Source organism: Orcinus orca, chromosome 9 (genome assembly GCF_937001465.1).
Source record: "Orcinus orca chromosome 9, mOrcOrc1.1, whole genome shotgun sequence".
NCBI lineage: Eukaryota > Metazoa > Chordata > Mammalia > Artiodactyla > Delphinidae > Orcinus > Orcinus orca.
Genome location: NC_064567.1, coordinates 101,181,671 through 101,206,449, shown reverse-complemented (window position 1 = coordinate 101,206,449; position 24,779 = coordinate 101,181,671). Strand labels below are relative to the sequence as shown.

Genomic DNA, 24,779 nt, shown 5'->3' with positions numbered 1-24,779 from the left:
ATTAAGTGAAAGCAGGATAGTTATGTCCTATCTGGTGATAAAGGCTGGGATGGCTAATATCATTAAGGGAAATTAAATACTTTCTTAGCTTGTAAAGACAAATTGAATAAAAATATTACTGTAAACAAGGGCTCTTTTGTTATAATGCCCATTAATTATGGGGAGGACCCTCGAATGCTGCCTGGGCTTACCCTGAGCCTATCCTTGGCTCTGAGTTTTGAAAGGAGTGAGGATCTGTGGGCAGCTGTGGGCAGTAGGCCATGGAGAAGGGGGCAGTGTTTACCCTAGTGTTTCCTGAACAGCCTCTGCTATAGCACCTGGATCCTAGTCTATGAAATTATACTACTCTCCTCTTGCCCAGTCACTACACCTGCATCTTTTTGAGATGAGGCTGTTAACATGTTAGATTTCTTATTGGACTCTTTATCCATGACCATATGACACACACATTCTGGTATGCCAATAAGTGAGGTAAATTTAGGAAAATATTGAAAGAAATAAAAAGAGGTTTATAGGTGCTTTATCCCCAGTGATGATTCATTCACTGTAACTATGTTATAAATGGCTGAGACAACAAAATTCTCCACAATATCTCATAATGTGGATATATTTATAAAGTATAGAGAGAGGATGTTTAATAGAATGATTAAAAGTACAGACTTAATCAAATTTGCCTAGAATTCAAATCTGATCTCCCTTATAACTAAAATCTTGGGGAAATTATTTCATCTCAGTCTCCATTTCTTCATAGGTAAATTAGGTATAATTTTGGGACTTCATAAGATTGTGTGGAAATTAAATAGATTGACAGATGTAAGGCACTGAGAAGGGTGTAGACAGGCAACTTTTATATAAGATGAGATGTTTTAATTTTAGAGAATGCTACAAGATCATTTGCTTCTGGTACACGTCTGAAGAATAGTAAGACTTTTCCTTAAATGATAATTTTCTTCTTAGTATTTTATTTTCTTCTCTCTTTTTATTGGCTACTAAATATTAGGGCCAAATTTGTGGTGCATTCAGATGAGGTGCTTAGGCCCATCCATGAGGGCACCTGACAACAATATTTACCACATGACTGATGAACAAGACAGCTATGACTCACTGGGCTGTGACTGGAGGCACCCGTAACTTGTTTATTTATTCATTGTGTCCCTTTGGAATTTACATACGAAACTGAAGTTAATAAATATTGAGAAGTATGCATCAGTTAATCACTATCATAGTGAGTGATCTTACAAAGGGTCTAGCAAGAGCAGGTATACATGCAGCTCTGCAAACACTGTAAGGAAATGTTTTATAAGGTTTCTGGAGCATATTCTCTACAGCAGTGACTGGCTAGATAGATGCTCAACAGGTTCACCTCCTCTTCACAGGCACACAGCTGAACTACATTACCCAGATTCCCCTGCACCTAGATTGAGTCATGTGACTAGAATTCACCAATGGAGTGAGAGTGGATGCCAGGTGTGGGTTAAGAGTTTCAGCCTGTGGGGGAGGGTGTGCCCTCTCACTGTTCTCCTTTACACCCATGGGGGGCCAGAGGGGCTCTTGGCTAGATAAAGGGGATAGAATCTCCAACAGATTCAGTCCTTGAATAACTGTGTGGACCTGAGCTTCTTGACCTATCTAAATAAGTATATATCTTTAATGAAAAACAAAATTGTATTCCCTTATTGAGAACTGGAGATCTGTTACAAGACTTAGCTTATCTTTGTTAATATACTCTCTACTCTCTATGTTATTATATTTAGTTTAACAAAATAAAATTTCATTTATATCTGTTTACTGACACAACAAAATACAATCTGCCGAGCACTGTGCTAGGTCCATATGCAACTTCATCACCCACTAGTCCTATCTAGGATAAGGGTAATGATTCACAGTATACTGGGGGCTGTGAGAAACATCACACAGAATCCAAATGTCAATTAACACAAATACCAATTTGTAGTTTCTGGTATTTATGATTCAAACTAAATTCTAGAATGTGTATATCTTTTCCTGCCTCTTGGCTACTTATGGAAAATCAGCTCCCAATCTCTAGATTCCCCACTCAGGCCCAGGGCTCTGGTTAGTAGAAGTTAGAATGTAGAGGATCTAGACAAAACAATTAAACGGAGTCATCATCATTAAAATTCCCTGTTCCTCCTGCTGGTACAAAAGTGCACTCAACATTTTATTGCTCTTTGATCTGCTTTTTCTTGCCCTCGTCCTTATATACTAAACAATCTGAAATCAAAGAGAAAGAGGAAAGAAGACAACTTCAGTGAATTTTAGTTTATGCAACAGGAGGTGGTGGTGGAGAAGCATTTCTCCACTTAAGTATAATTGAGCTGGGAGTTCTTCCGAAGCTTGAAGCAAATATCTTAACTCATATTAAAAAGTGTGTCCTTCCCTGGCTGTGCCTTCAGTTCTTTGACTTTCCTCAGGTAACTGGTGTAGGGAATGGATGATATAAGACTGAATGTTGGTTTCTCGGAAGTTATGTTCTCGTCAGATTTTATGATCTCTATTTCCTGATGTTTACTGTCATTCTTCTTAAGTGCTGACTTGACGTTATCCTCATTATTCCCTGTTTCCATTTGAGTACTTCTATTTCTTCTGATAATTTTTTAATCTCATGCCAAATCCAAAAGACTTAATACACTTAAGACACATCTCCAGATATAAATTAAATCTCTTTTAAAGAGCATTATCAGGTTGTAGGTTTACATTAGCAAAGTGTTTGACCAAGTTAGTTCATTTTCTCTTGCCTAAAATGAGAATCTCTGAGGGAGAAGGTAGTCTCTGAAGAGTGCTACAGGGCTCTGGTTTTTGCTCTGTTGAAGTCAGTACTTTATTAAATTCCAGGGCCATAATGATCAGATTAAAGGCCATCACTAAAGTTTAAGATGACAATTTCAGAAACATATAATCTTGACATACAGATACAATGAGACAGATCTGACAAGATGAACATTATGTGTTATAAACTATGTTAAGGGGTTGATGGCAGCCACATTCATAATTCCATTTCAGTGGTTAAAACAGATTAACTTTTCCTCTTTATACAGGCTCACAAGGAAGTGTGAAGAGGAATTGTGAGCCCATGATACCATCCCAGGTTATTGGGATAAGACTCCCTCACACAAAGATGGGGGACTTAATTCTGTAATACTCATAGACTAATATAATTGGAAGGTAGTATTCAAAATAAGAAAAGGGATGATCATCTTCTACTTGACACTGGCCATAGCATTTCTAGAGCATGTAGATATCCTCTAGCCAAAGACTACCAGAAATACATCTGTAGTTGAACAACTGGGTTTGATATTTGTTGCAGTGAGAGATATCGTACATCACAGGACACCATTAGGCTTTGGTTGGGCGAGAGCCTAAGAAAGTGGGAACTTGCTCTAGAATCATCCTGTCAGAAAGACAGGGCAATTTGATGATTGAATGTCTCAATAAACTTTACCTATTGGAAGGGTAAACTAGTAGGAGGATAAATTTGTAATTGGTAAAGAAATGGTAGTCACTTATTTAATGAGAGAGTAATCTCAGAATAACTTCAAAATCATATGGATTTGAGTTCAAAGCCTTTCTCTGTAACTTTCTAGCTGTACTATCTTGGAAAATTTACTTTACTGCTCTGATTCCAATTTATTTATTTGAAAAAAATAATAAAACAGTTTTTCTTAGACTCTATGTATTTAAAAAGAAAAATGGAATCATCATCATCATCATTACTACCACTATCACCATCATTATCACCATGATCATCATTACCATTATCAATCCCCTTTAATAGAATCTAGGCTAGACCTGGAAATTAAATACTACTTTAAAGAAAATAGTAACAGAAATTCATGATATCCTGAAACATTTGGAGACAACTAAGTAGAGATGGCAAGTATGTAGTTGGATTTATGAGCCCAGAGTTCAAAATAGAGGTCTGAGATATATATATATGATGACAGATGTGCTCATACATTTAATATGTATATCCAATGCTCAACCATTATCAGTAATTGTAATATCCTTAATAAACACTTAATACAAACAGTCTCATCAATGTGAGTCCCTAGCTGTTTTCATTAGTAGAATCATAAATATCAGAGCTGTGAGGAAATTTAGATGGCATCCAGTCAGTAAAACTATGATCCAAAATAGACTCCTTTCTCTGACTGTCTCCTCCCTGAAACAGTTAATTAACCCATTCTACTCTCTCTTAATTCACCCTGTAGAAATATCTAGCATCACACATTTCACTGCAGTGTCTTGCATTTCATATAAATCCATCCCTTTCACTAATTGTGAAACCCTTCAGGGCACAAACATAATGTATGTATTCACAGCACCTTGTATAGTTTCTGACACACTGGAGAAGAAATTTTTTTTCTGAGATTAATGAGTGAATGATGTTTTCTTCATTACTGTGATATTTTCCCCTGAAGCCAAAGGTGATTATTTGTGTTTATTGTTGTTAAAAATAATTTGTACGATATTGCCCTTTCCTTCAAATTATTTATCTAATTTAAAATCCTACACAATCCATCATAACAGGATCAATCTCCAACTGTTATCAACTCCAATTGTTTTTGGCCATTTCATCCTTATGCAAATAAAAATAAATATATCCTAGCAGTATAAACCAAGGATAAAATCCCGAAGCACACAAACTTTTTGTCACTAGTTGCTATTAGTCATATAATTAGTAGTATTGATTTTAAGCTTACATATCTCTACCTGAGTTATCTATCTCTAACAAAATTGAAAGATTATTTGCCAAAAGTAAAAATAATCTATGTATTTGGCAGCATCCTTATATTCCACTAATACTACTCTCTTTTTAAAATATGCGATTTTCCTTGCAGAATCTGTTACTTTTTAATAAATACTGGCTCCTAGGATAAACTGCTATCATTAGTACTCAAACCCCCATTTCACAGTCCATTCTGGTTACCATGACAGCATGAGCTGAGGCCCATTGTCTTTTGCTTCCCCCATCCAGTTCAGATTCCAGATACAACCTTAAACTTCAAACTAGAGAACAGTGCAGTCATGGTCAAGAAATAGGGAAGATTTCTGAGAGAGGCATCTGAGCAAAGCTGATGAGATAAAAATGAAAATAATGGCCAGCAATTACTGCTCACTTAGGTGTGATGGGTAACGTATTTAGAAATTTCAGAAGAATACTTTGGTCTTACTTGCAGAAACTCCTTGTCCACTGGCTGAGAAGACATAGTTTGGTGGAATGCAGACATCTCAGACCTTGTAATTTGAGGGGCTGAGGAGTTGAGTAAGACACTGAGAAAAAAATATAAATTCCTTTAGCTTTTGCAGTCTCTACCAGTTTAGAGCAGTGGCTCTGGGAAGGTGTTGATGCTACACAGAAAACCATGAAAAGATTACAGCCCAGATGTGGCAGAGCTATTCCTAGATGTAACAGACATTTTTCTATAGTATGCAGGGATGTATCGATGGAGACCAGGCATAATCATGCTATCCTCCTTCCATGGATGATGAGCAAAGCCAATGCTGAATTAAAGAAAAAACAAAACAAAACTGTTTAACCTCTAAAGCAGCCATTTCAACCACAGACAGGAAGGCTGGGGAAGATGAAATTGTCCTGTCATGAGTGCCCACAGTATTTTCTCTATCCAGGTTGCCTGGATAAGGAAGGAACCAAGAAAATTACAGCCACCAGCTTTCTAAGTGAGAGCATCCGACAGCAATCAGGCAGATCTCCTCAGTCTATTCATGGGAAACGAACTTCTGTCTGTCAAAGGTGGTTAAACAGAAAAGAATGAATAAAAAAATCCAACGGGGGCTTAGGAAAAGATCCTAAAACATAAAAGGGGAAACACTTAAAATATGAATGTGTTAAATGGCAGTAATATTTGAGCACATTTGCTTTATTCTGCCCCTAATCACATTACAGAAAACACACACAATTGAGATTTCCACCAGCCCTCCAGCCTCTTGAATCAGCCCCTATCTGATATCAAAATAATGTTGATGTTAATATTTCCTGCCCTTTCCCACCCCTTCATCATCCCAGAAGTTTGCAGGCTAAATTCTTCTTGGTGATTCATGTAGTAACTTAAACAATTTCTCTTACTTGTGGAGTTACACTATAAAAACACAAAAGTTTAATACTTATAGTGTCTAAACTCTCAAGATAAACAATTAAAATTTGAACCAAGAGAGATTGGCCAGTGGAAAACTATATGAATGTTGTCTTTTTGGTTGTTGCTGTTTATTTGCTTTACTACAGGATAATAGAGTCTAGAGATGTTCTTTAATTCTTTGTTAACAATCAGACAATAAACTTGTGCCCAATATTACATACACACGTATGCAAATACACACACACACACATACACTACGCCTACAGGGTTCACAAAGTGAAAATATGAAACCAAACAACAGAGAAAAGCACAAAAATAAAATATACGTGGTGGTGATAGGAAAAAGAGACTGCATTAACAAATTTTAAAATACCACTATATACTAGTTGCAAAAGCCACATGTAAATTTTTTTTAAAAAGATCCATATGGGGGCTTCCCTGGTGGCGCAGTGGTTGAGAGTCCGCCTGCCGATGCAAGGGACACGGGTTCGTGCCCCGGTCCAGGAAGATCCCACGTGCCGTGGAGCAACTGGGCCCGTGAGCCATGGCCGCTGAGCCTGCGCATCCTGAGCCTGTGCTCCGCAACGGGAGAGGCCACAACAGTGACAGGCCCGCGTACCGCAAAAAAAAAAAAAAAAAAAAAAAAAAGAGCCATATGTAAAATAAAGTAAATAAGCAAGGCAGGTACAGCAAATCAGGGAAATGCAGAAGAAATGAGAAGGTGAAGAAAGATTAATATTACAGTGAAACCCAAGGCAAAAAGCAACATACAGAAAATATAACGTGTGTTGAGATCCGTAACACTTTAGACACTTGATGATACAGTGGACATAAATCTTTATGCTGCGTAAGCATCTGCACCAATACTTATTAACCAAAACTCTATAAGATTGTCAGAAATGGCCATCAGCTTTTGAGCTGGGACAGAAAGTCTTTAGGCTACAGGGGCGTCTGCTGCTGTCGGTCTGGTAGCCCATCCATTTCATTTCCCTTTTGTTCTCCCCAAGGTCAGCTCTGTGATAGTAAGAACTTTTTTCTTTTTTCTTTACTTTCCTATGCCCAGAATCTGGAAGCATGGCTGGCAACGTAAAGAAAGGTCCATGATTATTGCTTGAGAACGATAGAAGAGCAAACCTCTCCACAACTCTTTTCTCTTCCTGCTCAACGGATTCACCCCAAATCACTCCCATCCCTTTCCGCCTTCCTGCACTTGAAGAGAGCAATCCTACACTTGAAAAGGCTCAGCCCCTCCTGTCCCCTGCATAATAAACCCCTGGTGTTGTGACTCTCTATCCTAGAGTCTGGATTCGAATCATGTTAAAATCTCTTCTCTACCTTTTCCTGTGCTTCCCTTAGCATTGACCCAGACATGAGGACAGATGTGACAAGATCAACACACAATAGAGAAATTGGTGAATGTAGGTACCAAATATATAGGAATATCAAATATAAATTTCACTCGACCATTATGTAAATTTTATTTAACAATGTATTTAAATATAGATAAATATATATATTTTTAGCTATTCATGATTACCAACTTTAAAAACTGACTGATCTGGGGAATTCCCTAGTGGCTCAGTGGTTGAGAATCCACCTGTCAATACAGGAGACACAGGTCTGAGCTCTGGTCTGGGAAGATCCCACATGCTGTGGAGCAACTAAGCCCGCTAGCCACAACTACTGAGCCTGTGTACAGCTAGAGCACGCATGGCTGAAACCCATGTGCCCTAGAGCTCACATGCCGCAACTGCTGAGCTCATGTGTTGCAAGTACTGAAGCCCGCGAACCTAGAGCCTGTGCTCTGCAACAAGGGAAGCCACTGCAATAAGAAGCCCGCTCACCACAACGAAGAGTAGCCCCCCTTTGCCACAACTAGAGAAAGCCCGTGTGCAACAATGAAGACCCAACACAGCCAAAAAATAAATAAATAAATAAAAATAAAAACGGACTGATCCAGATTATAAAAGGATTGTTTTTCTTTATCATTAACCCCCTGTTACAAGCTCTTGGAGTCTCCAATTTCAGGCCCTCTCACACTCTATTTTTCATGATTTGTATAACAAGCATTGTATCTTCTTTTCTCTTTTAATATTTCAAACATAAGACCACATTGGTCTTATTGTACACATTTTGTGAATAGTGACATAACCAATATCTACAGTCATTTTAATTCCTTACAATGCCTGGTGTTACTACTCCAATCCTCCTACAGCTGATAGGCTTCTCATTCTAGAGGCAAGTAAAGAGACCCTTACAACAAATACATTTCACTTAAAAAATATGTGAGAGCAGATGACGTTTAACCAAATAGTGGGATATGAGACAGATCACCCATCTCAACTTGCAGCGGATGCAAAATGGACATTCACCACACTGATCTCTTATTGCCTCTTTCTGAAGTTTTATTTGTTGGTAACCTAAGGTGATTCGCTTGCTGGTGTTTTTATTACTCACTTCAATCAACAACCTGTTTCATTACACAGTATGTGTGTCTCAAATTGCATCTCAGATCTGGAGCCGTGAACATGACTGCTCATGCTGCAAAGGGGGCCCGGTCCCCTGAGTGACTCCTGGAAGGTCTGGGCCTTGGACATGGATGGCCTCTCAGGGATCAGCAGCATGGCAGTTGCCTTGGGAAGTTGCACATTTTCATACAAGCTGCAGAGGTTTTGTGGAAGCATCTCGAACAGTGAGATATAGCACTGGACTGCATGCTTTCTCCCTCACTTCTGGAAATAAGAACCCTAATCTAGGGGGAGCCTCTGCACATGGTCATGCCCACCCTCCTGTGGCCTTCATGCCCAGACTTGCAGGGCAGGTGGCAAGGGGCACTTCCCTCTCCATACAAGGTTCAGAGGGACTCTACATAATGCCAACACATGTCATTTTTACTGAATCAAATTCTGGGGCTTCCTTGGTGGCTCAGTGGTTGAGAGTCCGCCTGCTAATGCAGGGGACATGGGTTCGTGCCCCAGTCCGGGAAGATCCCACATGCCATGGAGCGGCTGGGCCCGTGAGCCATGGCCGCTGAGCTTGCAGGTCCGGAGCCTGTGCTCTGCAACGGGAGAGGCCACAACAGTGAGAGGCCTGTGTACACCCCTCCATCCCCCCCCCCCAAAAAAAAAAACTCTAATGATTACATCTGCAACTTAATTAAGGCAGACTTATTTTTAGAGTTTTCACTGAAAGCCTGGGAGGAAAATAGGCAAATGCTTCCTCTCACCACCCCAGAAAAAACAACAAATCAAAGTCTGAAAGTTACTAAAAGAATGGCATATAGGTAAATCATCCCAGAATTAAATATAGCAACACATTTCACTCTGATTTGCGCTGTTTGGAGAAAGGGTGACATAACATTTTTCATGTTTACTTTTTTGGAGCTCCTGGAAGGCAGGATGTAGCCTCTGCTCAACCCTGGGAAACCTGGTAGGAGCATGGGCCTGCCACCACCTTGAAGAGGGCAAAGCTTTCTACTTTCTGCAAAAGCTCTTCCTTTCTCTGTTTAGAAGCCGGGCTTTTGCCCCACTGTCCACTCTTCCTCTGACTTGGTAAAAACTCAAGACTCCAGTAGGTTTTACATACAAATCTTTTTTTTTTTTTTCATTTTAAGAACTACTCTATAAAGCACAAGACTTGTCCTTTTTTTAAAAGGCAACTTATCAAATCACACAAGACTTGTCCTTTTTTAAAAGGCAACTTATCAAATCAGAGAAAAGATTTGGGCAGAGATCATATCTGGAAGTCTTGCAATGAAAACGATTAGGCACAACCTGTTCTTCCGATTAATTGTCTAAATGGTGATTGGACTGGCCTGAGAGAAAACCAAAAGGTGAGAGTGAAAAATGTGGCCATCTAAGTTACCTACAGGAGGTCATTTGTTTGGAAAATGTAAACAAATGTATGTTTCCACACCATTTCAATACACCTATCTTTAGTTTGCATGACTGGAGTTGCCAAATGGAAGAAAAAGCATCAACCCACACTTCCATGCCTTTGGTCTCCCACCCCCGCTCCATTCTGTTGATGGAGATGACTTTAGAGGTGAACAATCTCTAAATTAGCTTTTTGTAGTGATGAGATTAGACCAAAGGCAAACACCTATTTCACTTTGGGTTTCTAGAAACTGTTAGTCTACTAAATATCTATGGTGATAAAAGAACCTTTCCCGTTGGGCACGATTTAGATGAATAAAATACTTAATTCTTCATACTGTCCCAATGAAACATGGATTCAAGGGAAAGTTTTTGAAAAGTTCGAGTTTAAATGATGTCTAAGTTGGGATGTGTGGCAGGAGGCAGGTAGAAAATAATTTATTTAACATGACCTTGTGGGGAGTCTACACTGTGCTGGGCACCTCCACAGTGGTGGACAAAACCAACGTGTGCTCCGAAGGACGTTCCAGAGGGGTTGCCGAGAAGACAGAAATTTGTCCATAATGGGAAAAAAAAAAATGTTGTTACTAATCCAGTGCCAAGGTGACAGTTAGAGCCAGACTTTTAACTGGAACATAGGCTTCCTTAACTCAATTATATTAGTATGCCCCAAATTGAAGCCAGCCTTCTCTATGGCTTCTCCCACCATACAAAGTACAACAAAAGCACTACCCCCCACCCATCCTCAGCTCCGTCTCTGAGGGATGGCGCCGTAATGCATGTAGGGGGACACGCCACAGAAGAGGCATTTTCTTTGATGTTCCCTGGACTCCTTTTACCCCACATCAAATCTATCCCTTTTTATCTTTTCATACTGTCTCCATTGTTTTATGTATCTATGCTACTCCTCTCCATTTCAACCCCACCTCCCTAAGTTAACATGCCATCCTTTTTTCCCCCCTGGATTCCTTTTATAAGCTCCACAGTAGATCCATGCTCCATTTTTGGCTACACAGTTGTTCTCTGTTGAAAATCATCCCTGTGTTTGTAGAGTTTCCTGATGATATGAGTCCTGACTTCCCTCTAGGAGAATTCAGGAACTAAGTTTTCAGACTCTTTGCTGCTGGGATACATGCTGGGTTCTGCCAATCCGATACAAAGGAATGTGAGATTTCAATTCAAATCAAGGGATATAGAGATGAAAGCATATTCTGGGATCACCTCTAACACATCAGGACAGAGAGGCATGCCACTGCCAGGGACAGTAGTGGGTAAGGGTTCCTGGCAGTAGAACCAGATGCCCAGCTGAGCTGATAAGTGACCTTCAGTGGCTACAGTGATGTCCCCATTTGAACATTGTCCCTTCGAGCGTTACTGCTCCATATTGAGATATGTGCAGAAACTGAAAGGAAACATTGAGAAACCATTACAGCAACTTGACATCAGCACAACATCCAAGGGTTTGATTAATTGAACAGGATCGTAATCAGGGTTTTGTCAAATTCACCGGGTGAGTTGCTCGGGGTGAGAGCTATAGGCTTGTCATGCTTTGCAGAACAATGTTGAATGTTGGTGACATTTCAAGGTAAATTTGTAAACTGTGACTGAGAAATGGCTTACAAACTGAGAAAATATACATGTTATGAATGTCCCTCAGCTGGGCTTTATCTGATATTTTTCACATGATTAGACTGGAATTGTGAGTTTTGACAGGAAGACCACAGAGGTAAAGAACCATCACATTAGATCATATTAAGGTTACATACTATCAATATGTCTTATCACTGTTGACCTTGACCTTGATCACCTGGCTGAGATAGTGTCAGATTTCTCTACTGTAAGGTGACTGCTCTTTAGAAAGTCTTCACTATACCCAGTGCACAGTTAAGGTTGGGGAGTAATGCTCTACTTCTTGAGGGGACAGTAATCTGCATAAATTATGTGTCATTCTTCTGCATGAGAGATTTGACACTTATCCCCCATTTATTAATTTACTACAGCATTTATTTATATCAGTATGGGCCCATGAATTTTTATTTATACTTAGTATTGTAATCTAGTATTACATTATTTATTTATTGCTCAAACTATTCAATCTTTCATCATAGCAAACTTTTTCATATGGCTCCTGGGTCCCTATGTCATTCCCTAACGCTGTGTTTTGCACTATTTGCTAGTTTTGAAAACTTCCTTGTTTTTGGCATTGTGCAATGCTCCAGGCTCATCATGTGTATACCATGCTCCATCCTGAGAATCAGCCATTTCTCCAAGGAGCCCTGGCTCCTTTCACTGAAGAATGGTATTTGGAAACCAATCTCTGGGTGCTGGGGTGCTTGCTGTCACTGGGGTGTTATTGCTTGTAGTCTCTTCCAGCTGACAGTACAAGAACATATTTGTAGTCATACTAACCCATGTATATACACATATCTGTAAGTATTTCTGCATGGATCAGTCTCTATCCATATTAAGCTAACCAAACATAAGTTCATCCTGATGTCTCCAACTCTCATCTATTAACTCATTGATTATTTTACACTTCTCTCTGTAATCTTTCACTCCAACAGTGAGAAACTTGGTTCCCAAAAACTGTCATCATTTACTTAGTGGCTTGATTCCAGTACACTCCTGTTAGAAGCGCTAATCCACACCCCCTTGGGAAACAATTTTATCTACCAGAATAGAGACTATGTGCAGTTCATTTTGTTATAAGGCTTACATTCTCTACCAATTTCCAGAATTCCTTAGGTCAGAAACGTTTCCTCCTATTCCCTCCAATGAGGTTATTCCAGGTATTTATAATGCAGCTATAGTCTTTGTCACAGTCTACATTCATCCTAGGCTTGCCCAACCTCCTAAATATTTTTTTAGATAATTCATACCTTCATACTTATTCATTCTGATAGAAGGTTCTATGGGGCTTGAGAAATGTATAGTGTCATATATCCACCACTAGAGTGTCACACAGAATAGTTTCACCACCCTAAAAAATTCCCTGTGCTTCACCTATTCACCTTGGCAAACGCTGGCACTATTGGTCTTTTTACTGTTTTCCCTTTTCCAGAATGTCATATAAATGGAATCATACAGTATATGACTTTTCTAACATGGCTTCTTTTATTTGGCAATATGCATTTAAGATTCACTCACAATTTTGCACAGCTTGACAACTCATTCTTTTTTTTTTTTTTAATTAATTATTTATTTTTTGCAGTACGTGGCCTCTCCCGTTGCGGAGCACAGGCTCCGGACATGCAGGCTCAGCGACCATGGCTCACGGGTTCAGCCGCTCCACAGCATGTGGGATCTTCCCGGACCGGGGCACGAACCCGTGTCCCCTGCATCGGCAGGCGGACTCTCAACCACTGCGCCACCAGGGAAGCCCCTTCAGCTCATTCTTTTTAATCGTTGAATAGTATTCCCTTTTACTCATGCACCACAATTTGTTTATCCATTCACCTATTGAAAAGTATCCAGTATCCAGGTTGCTTCCAGTTTTTGACAGCTATCAATAAAGCTACTATAATCTGTGTGCAGGTCTTTGAGCAGCAGAAACGATGAAATCAGTTAGTGAAATATGCAGGAGCGCCGGTGTTGGATCTTATGGAAAGTGTGTATTCAGTTTTGAAAACAACTGTCAAACCTAAATGACTAAATCACTTTGCATGAACACCAATATTAAATGAGAATTCCTATGGTTCTGCAAGCTCGTCAGCGTTTGGTAGTGTCAGTTTGAATTTTAGCCATTTTAATAGTTATATAATGAAAACTCACTTTTATTTTAATTGCATGTCCCTCATAAAAATGGTGTGGATCATCTTCCCATATGGTTACTTGCTTCCTGTATATTTTATTTGGTGAAATGTCTATATAAATTTTGTCTATTTTAAATTATTCATTTTCTTATTTTTGAATTCTTGAGTCTTTAATGTTCTTCATTGTGCATATTTTGGGTACAAATCTTTTATCATACATGTACTTTACAAGCATTTTCATGTAGATGAAATGGTAGATGATCTTTTCATTCTCCTAAGAGTGACTTTCACACAGCAGGTTTTTTTTTTTTTTGCTTTGTTTTGTTTTGTTTCCAATGTTAGCAAAGTCCAACTTATCTATTTTTCCTTTCATGAGTCACACTTTGGTCTTGTACAAGTCTCCTCAGCAAATCTAAGGCAGCAGAGGTGTTCTCCTAGAAGTTGTATAGGTTTGCATCTTACATTTAAATCTATAGTCCATTTTGAGTTATTTGTTGTGTAAGGTGTAAAGTCTGTGTCTATGTTCAGTTTTTGCATATAGATGCCTAGTTGTTCTGGAAATATTTGTTAAAAATACAATATCTCTATTGAATTGGCTTGCTCCTTTGTTAAACATCAGTGTCTATATTTGTATAGGTTGAATTCTTGGCTCTCTATACAGTTCTATTGCTCTATGTATGTGTTCTTTTCCCAATACTGCACTGTCTTCATTATAGAATCTTTGCACAAAATCTTGAAATTGAGCAGTTTGAGTCCTCCAACTTTGTTTTTTCGTATTGTATTTTCTATTCTGTCCTTTGACTTTCAGTATAAATTTTAGAATTGGTTTCACACACAAAAAATAGACACAGATATATTAAAAAAACTTGGATTTTTTATTAGCATTATATTAAATCTATAGATCAAGTTCAGAAAAATTAACAGTGTATTTTCAAATCCCTGAATGTGAAATAGCTCTCCATTTACAGTAGATCCTTTTGATTTCTTTAATCAGAGTTTTTAGTTTTCAATATATAGATCATATACATTCATAAATCAATCTATGTATTTTGTCATATTAACAGATAAAAAACCAATAAGATCATATCAATAAATGGAGAAAAAGCAGTTGACAAAATTCAACACTGATTATGGTAAAAGAAATCTCAAAAATGGAAGTAGAAGGAAAGTTCCTTAGCAAAATAAAGAACATATATGAAAAAACTACAATTAATATCATGCTTAATTAGTGGTGAGAGGAGATCAACTCTTCCTTTATAGGATAGAGAACAAGGCAAGAATGCCCTCTCTTTCCAGTCTCATTCAATATCAAACTGAAAGATCTATCTAGTGCAATAAGACAAGATAACAAAACAAATTAATATATAGATTGAAAGAAATTAATAAAACTGTCCTTAATTGAAGATGACATGATTGTTTAGGTAGGAAAGCACAGAGAATCAAATAAAATCTCCTAGAAATAATAATCATACCAAGTAACAAGATATGAGATTAATATGCTTTTCCATATATCAACAAGGGACAATTGTAATATAAAAATTTTATAAAATAACATTTTAAGTAGTAACAAAAAACTGAAGTATTTATGCATAAATCCCTTAACTTTTTTTGGGCCTCTCACCGTTGTGGCCTCTCCTGTTGCAGAGCACAGGCTCCGGACGCACAGGCCCAGCAGCCGTGGCTCACGGGCCTAGCCGCTCTGCGGCATGTGGGATCCTCCCAGACCGGGGCACGAACCTGTGTCCCCTGCATCGGCAGGCAGACTCTCAACCACTGTGCCACCAGGGAAGCCCCTTAACCTTTTATTTCTAGTTATAGCTTCCATGAATATCTCTTTCATGTATTTTTTACATGGAACTTTGAATATGTTTAGGATACATTCATTTAAGTAGATTTACAAGTGTCACCCTAGAATGCATATGTTTAAAACTCTGTTACATATTACTAAATCAAACTGTAGAAAATTTTGTAATTTGCACTCTCTCACCAATGTAGAAATACCTCTGATTACTAGACTTACTTATTTTATTAGGTAATTTCACAATAGATTAATATGCTTCATAGATACAATGCCATACACAAAAAGAAATATACCAATAAGATTATTGGCAAAAGGCATGGACTGTCAATTCATTAAAGAACCAGAATATTCTCTTAACTTACAAAAAATGGTTACAACTAGTAATTCAAGAAACTGACATACAAAAAAAACAATACTCTGCATCTATAAAATAATGGGTAAAGAATAAAATGATATAAAATGATCTGTTTGGCAAAGCCATGTGGAGACAAGCTCTCTTAAGCACTACTAATGAGAGCAAAAAGTGGCTCAGCATTTCAAAAGAAAATAGTAATTTCTATCAAAATATGAAGTGTATGTTACTTTGCTCAAGACATTTCAGTTTTTTGAATTTATCCTAAATGCATAATCAGAGAAGTTCACAAAGATGCATGCATGAAGATGTTCAACAAAGCATAGTTTGAGCATACAAAATCTTTAAACAATTTTAATGTAATTTTATTTATGACTATTTGAGAAAATTAGTATATATTCAAACTATAGAATTATTTGCACTGAAAAGGATCTTATAGGTTTATGTGTTTCTATGTGAAAATATGTTCAAATTTGTATATATATGTGTATATATATATGTATATACATACATATGTATATAAACTGCATGTATGATCCCATTTATTTAAAATTGTATGGCCATGTATATGTGTGTGTGTGTGTGTGCATGTGTGTGTGTGTGTGTGTAGAAATAAAAAGAAGAAAAGACAGAATGAAACTCACTAAAATGTGTGGTTTTATGCTTTCAAGTGTCTATATATTCTGTAGTATTTTAAAAATTTATGAGCGTGCATTATTTTATTTTATTTTTTGTGGTACACGGGCCTCTCACTGTTGTGGCCTCTCTCATTGTGGAGCACAGGCTCCGGACGCACAGGCTCAGTGGCCATGGCTCATGGGCTCAGCCGCTCCATGGCATGTGGGATCTTCCCGGACTGGGACACGAACCCGTGTCCCCTGCATCAGCAGGTGGACTCTCAACCACTGCGCCATCAGGGAAGCCCGGCATGCATTATTTTATTAGCAAAAAATTATAAAGCTATTTAAAAAACATATTTATTTATTTGGTTGCACCAAATATTAGTTGTGGAAGCCAGGCTCCTTAGTTGCAGCAAGCAGTCTCCCTAGTTGTGGCATGCAAACTCTTAGTTGCAGCATGTGTGTGGGATCTAGTTCCCTGACCAGGGATTGAACCCAGGCCCCCTGCATTAAGAGTGCAGAGTCTTATCCACTGTGCCACCAGGGAAGTCCCATATAAAGCTATTTTTTAGTTAAGAAAAAAGCATGCTTGTTAACTCCTCGAAAGGCAAAACTAGTAAAAAAAAAAAATTATTGTACTTTTTTCTATCCATCTCTTACTTGCAGTTATTTAATGTTGAAATTTAAATTTATTTATCTAACTTATTTTTACTCGAGTTATTATTTTTCAGAATGATGTGTAAAACAAAACAGTAGGCCTAATTCTCCTTTTGATTGTTTCTAAAACTCAGTATCTATCTTTTGCAAGAACTATTTCTCCATTCTTAACATGTTTGAAATGTTGAAAGGACTCAGGGAGAATGCAGCTGCCTTGTGTTTATGCAAAACCTGTTCTGAAATGAATTTCTCTTTATCCAAAGCAATAAACAACAATAATGTGGGCTTGTGAAAATATTCTCTAATATATGAAAGAATGAAACACTGCACTCACAGTGTGGAGGGAGGATATATTTGTGGGAGAATCCTTTTTTAAGGGGAAAAAAAGTAATTTTAATCACTACTTGCCTGATGAATTCAAATCAATTTTAGTAAACAGAGACTCCTGAAAAAAGTTTTTAATGTGATGAATAGTTGACATATTGAAACAAAAGGAAGTTGGCTAAGAAACAGTAGCAGAATGGGCTTCACTGCACTGGAAAACAGAAACCAGATCAATATGTTGAGAATGTTATGAGCAATTTGGAAGACATAACTCCTAACATTCAGAAGAAAATAACAGTATGGAAAAATGAGAAACATAGAGGAAAAACACTGATAACCAGAGTCCCCAAAGACAGGAGAACAATAGAACAGCATGAATTATGGCAGAAGAGCCCACCTTCTTCCTGCAGTAAACCTAAGCTATGTCTGAAAATAGAAATAACCTCCAGAGCCCCAAGAAACTTCTCTTGTGTGGGTTGTGTATGTATCCATGTAAAAACACTTTCACTGCCCCTCAAGATCTTGCTAAGTGATGTCCTCTTATATTAAACTGAAATTTTATCCTTGTTAATTTTAACAGGAAGAATTATAATGAATTTTGTCACTACTGTGATAAAATTTTATCAATTAAAGAATGGAGAAAACTTTACAAAAGTGATAGCCATTCAAAGGAACATGCACCCAATTTGTTACGTAGGGACCATTTCTTGAACTTGTCAAACTAGAAAGAAGAATGTTGATGGTATGTGGTCTCTGGTGGAGGGAGTGCAAAGAAGTTGAAGAAGAGTGGGTGATCCACTTTTAGCTTCAGCTCAAAGCTGTGTTTGATGATCATTTTTTTGGTGGGGAATGGGAAGCCGGCAATTTACACTAGCAGAAGTTCCTTATATCTTTAAAAGAATTGGAAACTTAGGATCAAAGAAAAAAAAACAAAAGCAACATCAAAGTTTTCTTGCCCTAATCTGTGCTCACATTCCATTTAAGAAGGCCACAGCAGATGTGTAAGCATTTTGGACTCATTATTCAATGATTTTAAGGTCTGTGGTCATCTTGTATTCAAGCTGCACTTAAAGGAAACAAAATTGTGTATAATACAGAAAAAAATTATTTTTCTGTAGGCAAAGTAAAGGCTAAACATGAAAAAGCCTATATACATGTGGAAATAATACATCCCTACAACACACTGAAGATCCCAGAAACACAGCTTCTCTATCCCCCTTTCTCTGTTGTCAATATGCAAAACAAAATATTTAGGTTCATCTAGATATGGAACATATTTCAGTTTTTTCCACACAATAGTCTCTCACTCACAGGAAACTTAGTTATGTTGTGTCTTTGTCTGAAATCATAATGTCCAAATATCACTCTCTATATGTATATATTTAACATGTCTTGGAATGAAAAAGTCATTATATGTCAAAAACCAGCAATTAGAAAATGATATAACTTTTCAACAGTTGTTGTCAAAAAATGTTAATTAAACTGTTGTTTTCTTCAAGAAAAATATAATAGGCTTTATATTTAATTTTCATATTTAACTTGTGTAATAGTAAATGTCCCTTAAGATAAATTCTATGGTACTAATTTGTCCTTTACATTTTAAATGTTGAAGTGTCAGTTCTGAGAGTTTGGGCACAAACAACACACTGTCTGGACTAGAAGCCCTGGTCACATCCTTTCCTTGTACTGTCTTTAGATGAAGCAGTGACACTGTGAGTCTTTGTTATTCTCTCCTTGTACTTTCTGCCTATTTCCTAGACCCTGAACTGCTTTTGGCAAACTGTAAGCAAAATGTATACTACATAATGGCATCTTCAGCCAATTTTCAGCTCAAATGCAAGTTTTTGCCCTCACACTATAACTTCAGTGATTCAAATAAGGAGCTTAGACACGTTTAAACACCCAGATCGAAGCTGCCATTTTCCTAGTTTTCCTTTTTTTTTTTTTTTTAATAATCTGGGGGTGTCAAGAATATTTGCTTTGGTGATCACTTCTTCATTTCAATATTTAGAAAGAGTCATGAAGAGAATATTAAAGAAGAATCTGCATTGATGAGTAATCAAAACCAAAAAACATGGAGTTTGGCAGGGAAGCAGGAAATGGATACAGGTGGATGTCAGAATATTTTAGTAGATTATGGCAATCAGCAGTTTTGAAAAAGTAGGTTTCATGTAGCAAGAAAGACATGGGCAGCAAAAAATGACTTTAGAAATTGCCAGCTGTGATAAGTGTAATTAGCATTGACACAGTCTTGTTATAACATCTGTGACATGTATATTAACCAAAAAAAAAAAAAAAAAAAGATCTTTGGAACACAGAGTTCTAAACATCTATACGTGATTGTATTTCAAGCTGACAGGCAATAAGCAATTTAAAGCGATTTGTTTAATAATAAACAAGAATAAACAACATTTATTTAAAATTACAGATAATTCAATTTTTAAAAAAATCAGCTGATGCATAACATAGAAAATTAAATACAGAATAAGGGAAAGTGTCACCAACTTAATAGGGCATTCTTTTTTAATGTTATAATAATCACTTTATATATTTTTAAAATTAGTGTTAATTGTTTTGATTAAACATTTACTATGCATCATTTACTTGAAGAATTGGAGACCTATGAACAGTCTCTGTTACGCTGAAGGTGCCACTTTTGGTTTGTGAAATAGAGCAATTTTAACATTTTCAAAATGATAAAATAAAAAGTAGTGTGTTTACTAAAGGGAATTGTTTTCCTATCATAAATAAAAATGTTCACACAATTTCTTTCAAGAAAACAATAAAAGCATAACATCCAAAAGCAAAACCAGACATTTCAGTAGCAAAATTCTCTTAATATAGAATCAATGGAATAATTGTGCTTAAGTGGATGATATATATGATTCTGGCAGGACATTTTTCAATAAAATGTAAAGTCGATTCTTGGTTCTAGGTGGGGAGTGGGCTTAAAAGAGATCAGTAAGTTAATAATAAAGACTCTGGTTGTTAGACTTGGACCAAATTCCACATAAAGAAAAACTGGGAATGACAGGTGGGTCCTCCCCCAGATGGGGAAAACTGTGTGCTGTGTCCATGGAATAAGTGGGGGAACATAGGTAAGGTGGTCGATGAAGAAACTCACGGAGACTGTTGATTAAAGCTGAAACAAACAGGAAGGTCAAGTCCATGTTGTGTCCAGGAGGTAGAAGAGTGGAGATCAGAGAGATAAAAAGATCACTTAGCGTCAGCACTGGATTAAAGGTTGGTTCAGCTGAAAGTGCAACCTTTACTTCCATAAAGGGTAAGCAGTCTTCCTCTTTTGTGCTGTCTTCTGGAGCCCAGAAACCAGCGACGGGCAGGATTTAACAAATGACTGAGTTAAAGTGGACTGAAGAAAGCTTTCCAGCGACAGCTTGGATTTCACATCGGTGGCCATTGTGATTGTTGAAGATGATAGCAGTGATTCTCTGTCCTTTATCCCAGTGCTGTCCATGTTTCTTCAACAAATTCCTCATTGTTGGCTCCCAGTGTAGATTGGCTGGAGGATATATTGCAGTCATTGAAAGTAATTGCCCAAATTGCTTGCTAATTACATAGCGCTTCGTATATAATATGTTGACACTGTAGTTGATATTTCAATCTCTGGCTTGCAGGATTGATCTAGAGGAGACATATCACATCTGGTTGCATGGCAATCAAGAGTTTATGCAAGGCTGAGCCCACATCTTTTGATGTTATGAAACCAGCTTACATCTGAGAAAGCCCACACCTAAAGACCAAGCATTATTAACTCAAGACAGTTGTGATTTTACATCCGGTTTCTCACAAAGATTCTACCATGTATAATACCATAGATTTCCCACTAATGATATGAAAGATATTATGGCAAGACACTAAGCCACTCATGTGAAGAAATAAGTTGATTGAAAAGGTGATTTATATACAGAACGGTAGTATTAAGAGCCACAGGATAATTTCCCTTTATTTTAATTCAGTGTTCACTTATTGTGTGCCTACTCTGAAAAACACTGTGTTAGTCACTGAGATAACATAATATGCTATGAAAAGAAGTCACAATAAAATGGGAGAAGTGGACAGACTTAAAAACTAATGATAAATTACAAATGATATTTTGTTATAGCAACAAAAACTACCATCCTAGACACCATGCATTTGCTCAGTATCAGGGAAACAGTAGGCCTTTTAGTATTTGCAAGAAACGGGGGTGATATTTAAAGTATCTAACAACTCATAGGGCAGAGGCACCACCAATCAGAAGGCTACAACGTGGACATCCCTAAAGCCCACGCCAGCTGTTAACACTTTAGCTGCCATTGTAGCTTGTATATAGGGGTCCTGGGTAACCAGAGTGGCAGAGACCCTCAGGCAGAACTATTCAATGTGTTAACAGCTGATATGCCTGACTATCAGCCTGGCTGATACATGATTCATTATTTTCCCCATTTTTCATTTTTCATATGATGATGACTCGGGGCTTAAGGAAATTGTTATTTCTCCATGGTCACAGAGTTGGGAAGTGTTGGAGCTGGAATTTAAATAACACTCTTTGATTCCCAAATCTACGCTCTGAATCTCTGGTCCATATGTGATACAATAATTGAACAAACACTCTTAGGATTACAGGGAGGAGGAAATCGGCTTGTCTGACTGAAGGGATTTGAGGCAGCTGCAGAGAAGCAAGACTTTGTCTGAGCCTTAAAGGGGGCATCAGATTTCAGCACACATTTATATCCATGATGTAATTGATGGGAGATATGTAAGCTCACTCATTTTCCACGGGTTTAATCACTCAAATCTTTGGGTGAGTCATCTATTCTTTTATTTATGCCTCTGCCATGATTGAAAGAATTTCTCTTTAGTACTTAATCCTGAATTAGATATTCCTAAACTCAGTTTCTCAATTTTCAAGGGACAATTAATTTGATACTTTGATTTGAACTCCTTTAATCTGTTAACCTCAATCTTTACAATATTTGGAAGTAGCTTCTCAGATGCCCGAATGTCTGAAAAAGCATAAAACAGATCTTTTCCATTAAATGCAAGTAAACTCCAGAATGCTGGGACTGGGGAGGGGATGGGCAAGGAGGTGTTGGCCTCAGGGATGAATCTGATTCATCTTTGACTCTGCTGTGCCTAAGACATGGCTCTTCCCACCCCCTGGCTCTTCCCACCTCCCTATCTGAGTTCTTTGAATTTTTCATGCCCCAAGCCAGCTTGCAGGTCTAACGCCACAACGCTCTTGGGTTGTTGAACTACTTTCTGCAATTAAAATACTTTTTATTTGTCCATTTTGCTTCTTTCTGTTCCCAGCATTATCAGGGTCCATGGTGCTCTGTGGGCTGTAATGTGAGGTCTTCCAAAGGCACAAAACAAATCTGTAATGACATGGATGATAACACCAAGTGTTATTGATGGTGATTCTTTATTTGTATTAAATTGAAAAGTGATTAAATCCCCTCTGTGTTCCGGAGACCTCATAAACAAGGTGGAAGTTTAAGGGATTTGTGAGACCTTGAATGGAGGGACTTATAAGACAACTCACTTCCAGTGGGATTCCTCATTAGATGAAGATGTTTGGGAGCTGCCCACATGTGGGTTGGCACTAGCATGTCCCTTAAGCCTAGCCATGACCATTTCAGCACCATCATTGGGCTTCCTGGTGACTTCTGCAGAGTAGCTCTAGTAGAAATTTGATTTCCAAGGTATCTGGGGAGTTCCACCTCCAACACTTGAGTCTTCCATTCAACCTTAAGGCATATTTCACCGATGCCCCTGTGTTCTCAAGAACAAAGCCCAAATAAGGACTCTCCATCTAATGTGGACTGAGATGGAGTCAAATGTGGATTTGCTGTGGAAATCAGTAGTGAAAGGAAGAAAAAGTTAGTATAGGATTTATTTGGCAGAAAAAGTGAAGGAGTAGCTTAAAAAGATCAAAAGTATGCTCAGTAAATATGTTGGTGTCAAACATTATATCTTATTTTATCTTTGTATTCCCTGATTCATTCACAACCATAAGGTCTGCTATATAGATACCACTCAGTAACTGCATGCTAAATGAAAATGATAATATTTGCATGAATTAGTACATGCAAAAGAAATGCCAGCAGAGCAAGAAAAACTAAAGAGTCAGGAGAGAGATAAAATGAATTTGGCAGTAAAAGGGTATTAATTAAATGTTCATGGCCAGAAAGAATAAACAAGCCACTGATAAGAAAACCGTGGAGAAGTGAGTGAAACGAAATGGAATCAGAATTTCTATGTACCTAGACAAACATGATTTTACTTACACCCCTCCCGGCACTGCACTCTGTATCTTAGGAGTGACAGGAGAAGACGGCTGTGGGAACATGAATCAGAATAAAAAACATTGAGGGATGGCATAATGTTTTGCAAGTGATTTACCCAAAATGTGTAAAGTATGTTTTCTGCATAGTTCTCTGTGGATTTTGCATTCTACCTCACAGCCAACAGTCTCAATCCCTGAGTTACCTTCTCTGCCTGCTCTAAACTGACTTTCTTATTGACAGAACCACCACTTTTCCAGCCACTAGGGACTAAGCATAAGAGGAGCATAATTGCATTTGATCTTTTTGATAGTCACATAAGTAGGACATCATCAGCCTTTCACAGATAAGGCATTTGAAGTTTACAGACGTTTAAGATTTACAGTTTCATGCTTGGTTCCACTGGGCCCCAAGGCCATGCCATTAACGGCTGCATTGCAATTGTTTCTCTGTTGTGACCCAAAGAAATTTGCTTGTACCTAATTCTTAGTATGCCTTTGATTTTGCTTGAGTTGTCAGTTACTTGTACCTTCCTCGCTTTTATTATTGCAAGTTTCTTGAGGGGAGAAAAATGGCTGCATACTAATTATCTTTGAAAATCCTTAGCAATGGGGATTAGAACAGGGTGATTGGTATATATTAGGCACCCACGATTACTGATGGATGAACAAGGTAGACATATTTTCGTAAGAATTATAGTAGACTTTCTTACTTGACAACAACAGAAAACCAGATTTGTCTAAATATGCCAGACACAATGGTCAATAAAACTGAAGAGAACGGACAATTAAAATTTAGAGATTACCTAGTGACTAGTACTTAATCCCATTCATTTTTTTTTCAAATTAGAGACCAGAGAGGCTGTTGCCTGCCTAATAGATGCACTCTCAATTGGCAATGAAGTCTAACTGACAAAATAAGTAGGATATAAAGCCCCCATATTTTCTCACTGCCCCTCACAATCCAGGGCTCCAGAGGAGTTTGTATAGAAGGGA

The 24,779-nt window shown here is 37.8% G+C and overlaps 1 pseudogene; it reads right to left on the bottom strand.

Annotated features, from left to right (window-relative positions):
- The window catches only part of LOC117197833 (uncharacterized), a 29,888-nt pseudogene extending 8,973 nt beyond the window's left edge, over positions 1-20,915 (bottom strand).
- Between the last annotated feature and the right edge of the window lie 3,864 nt (positions 20,916-24,779).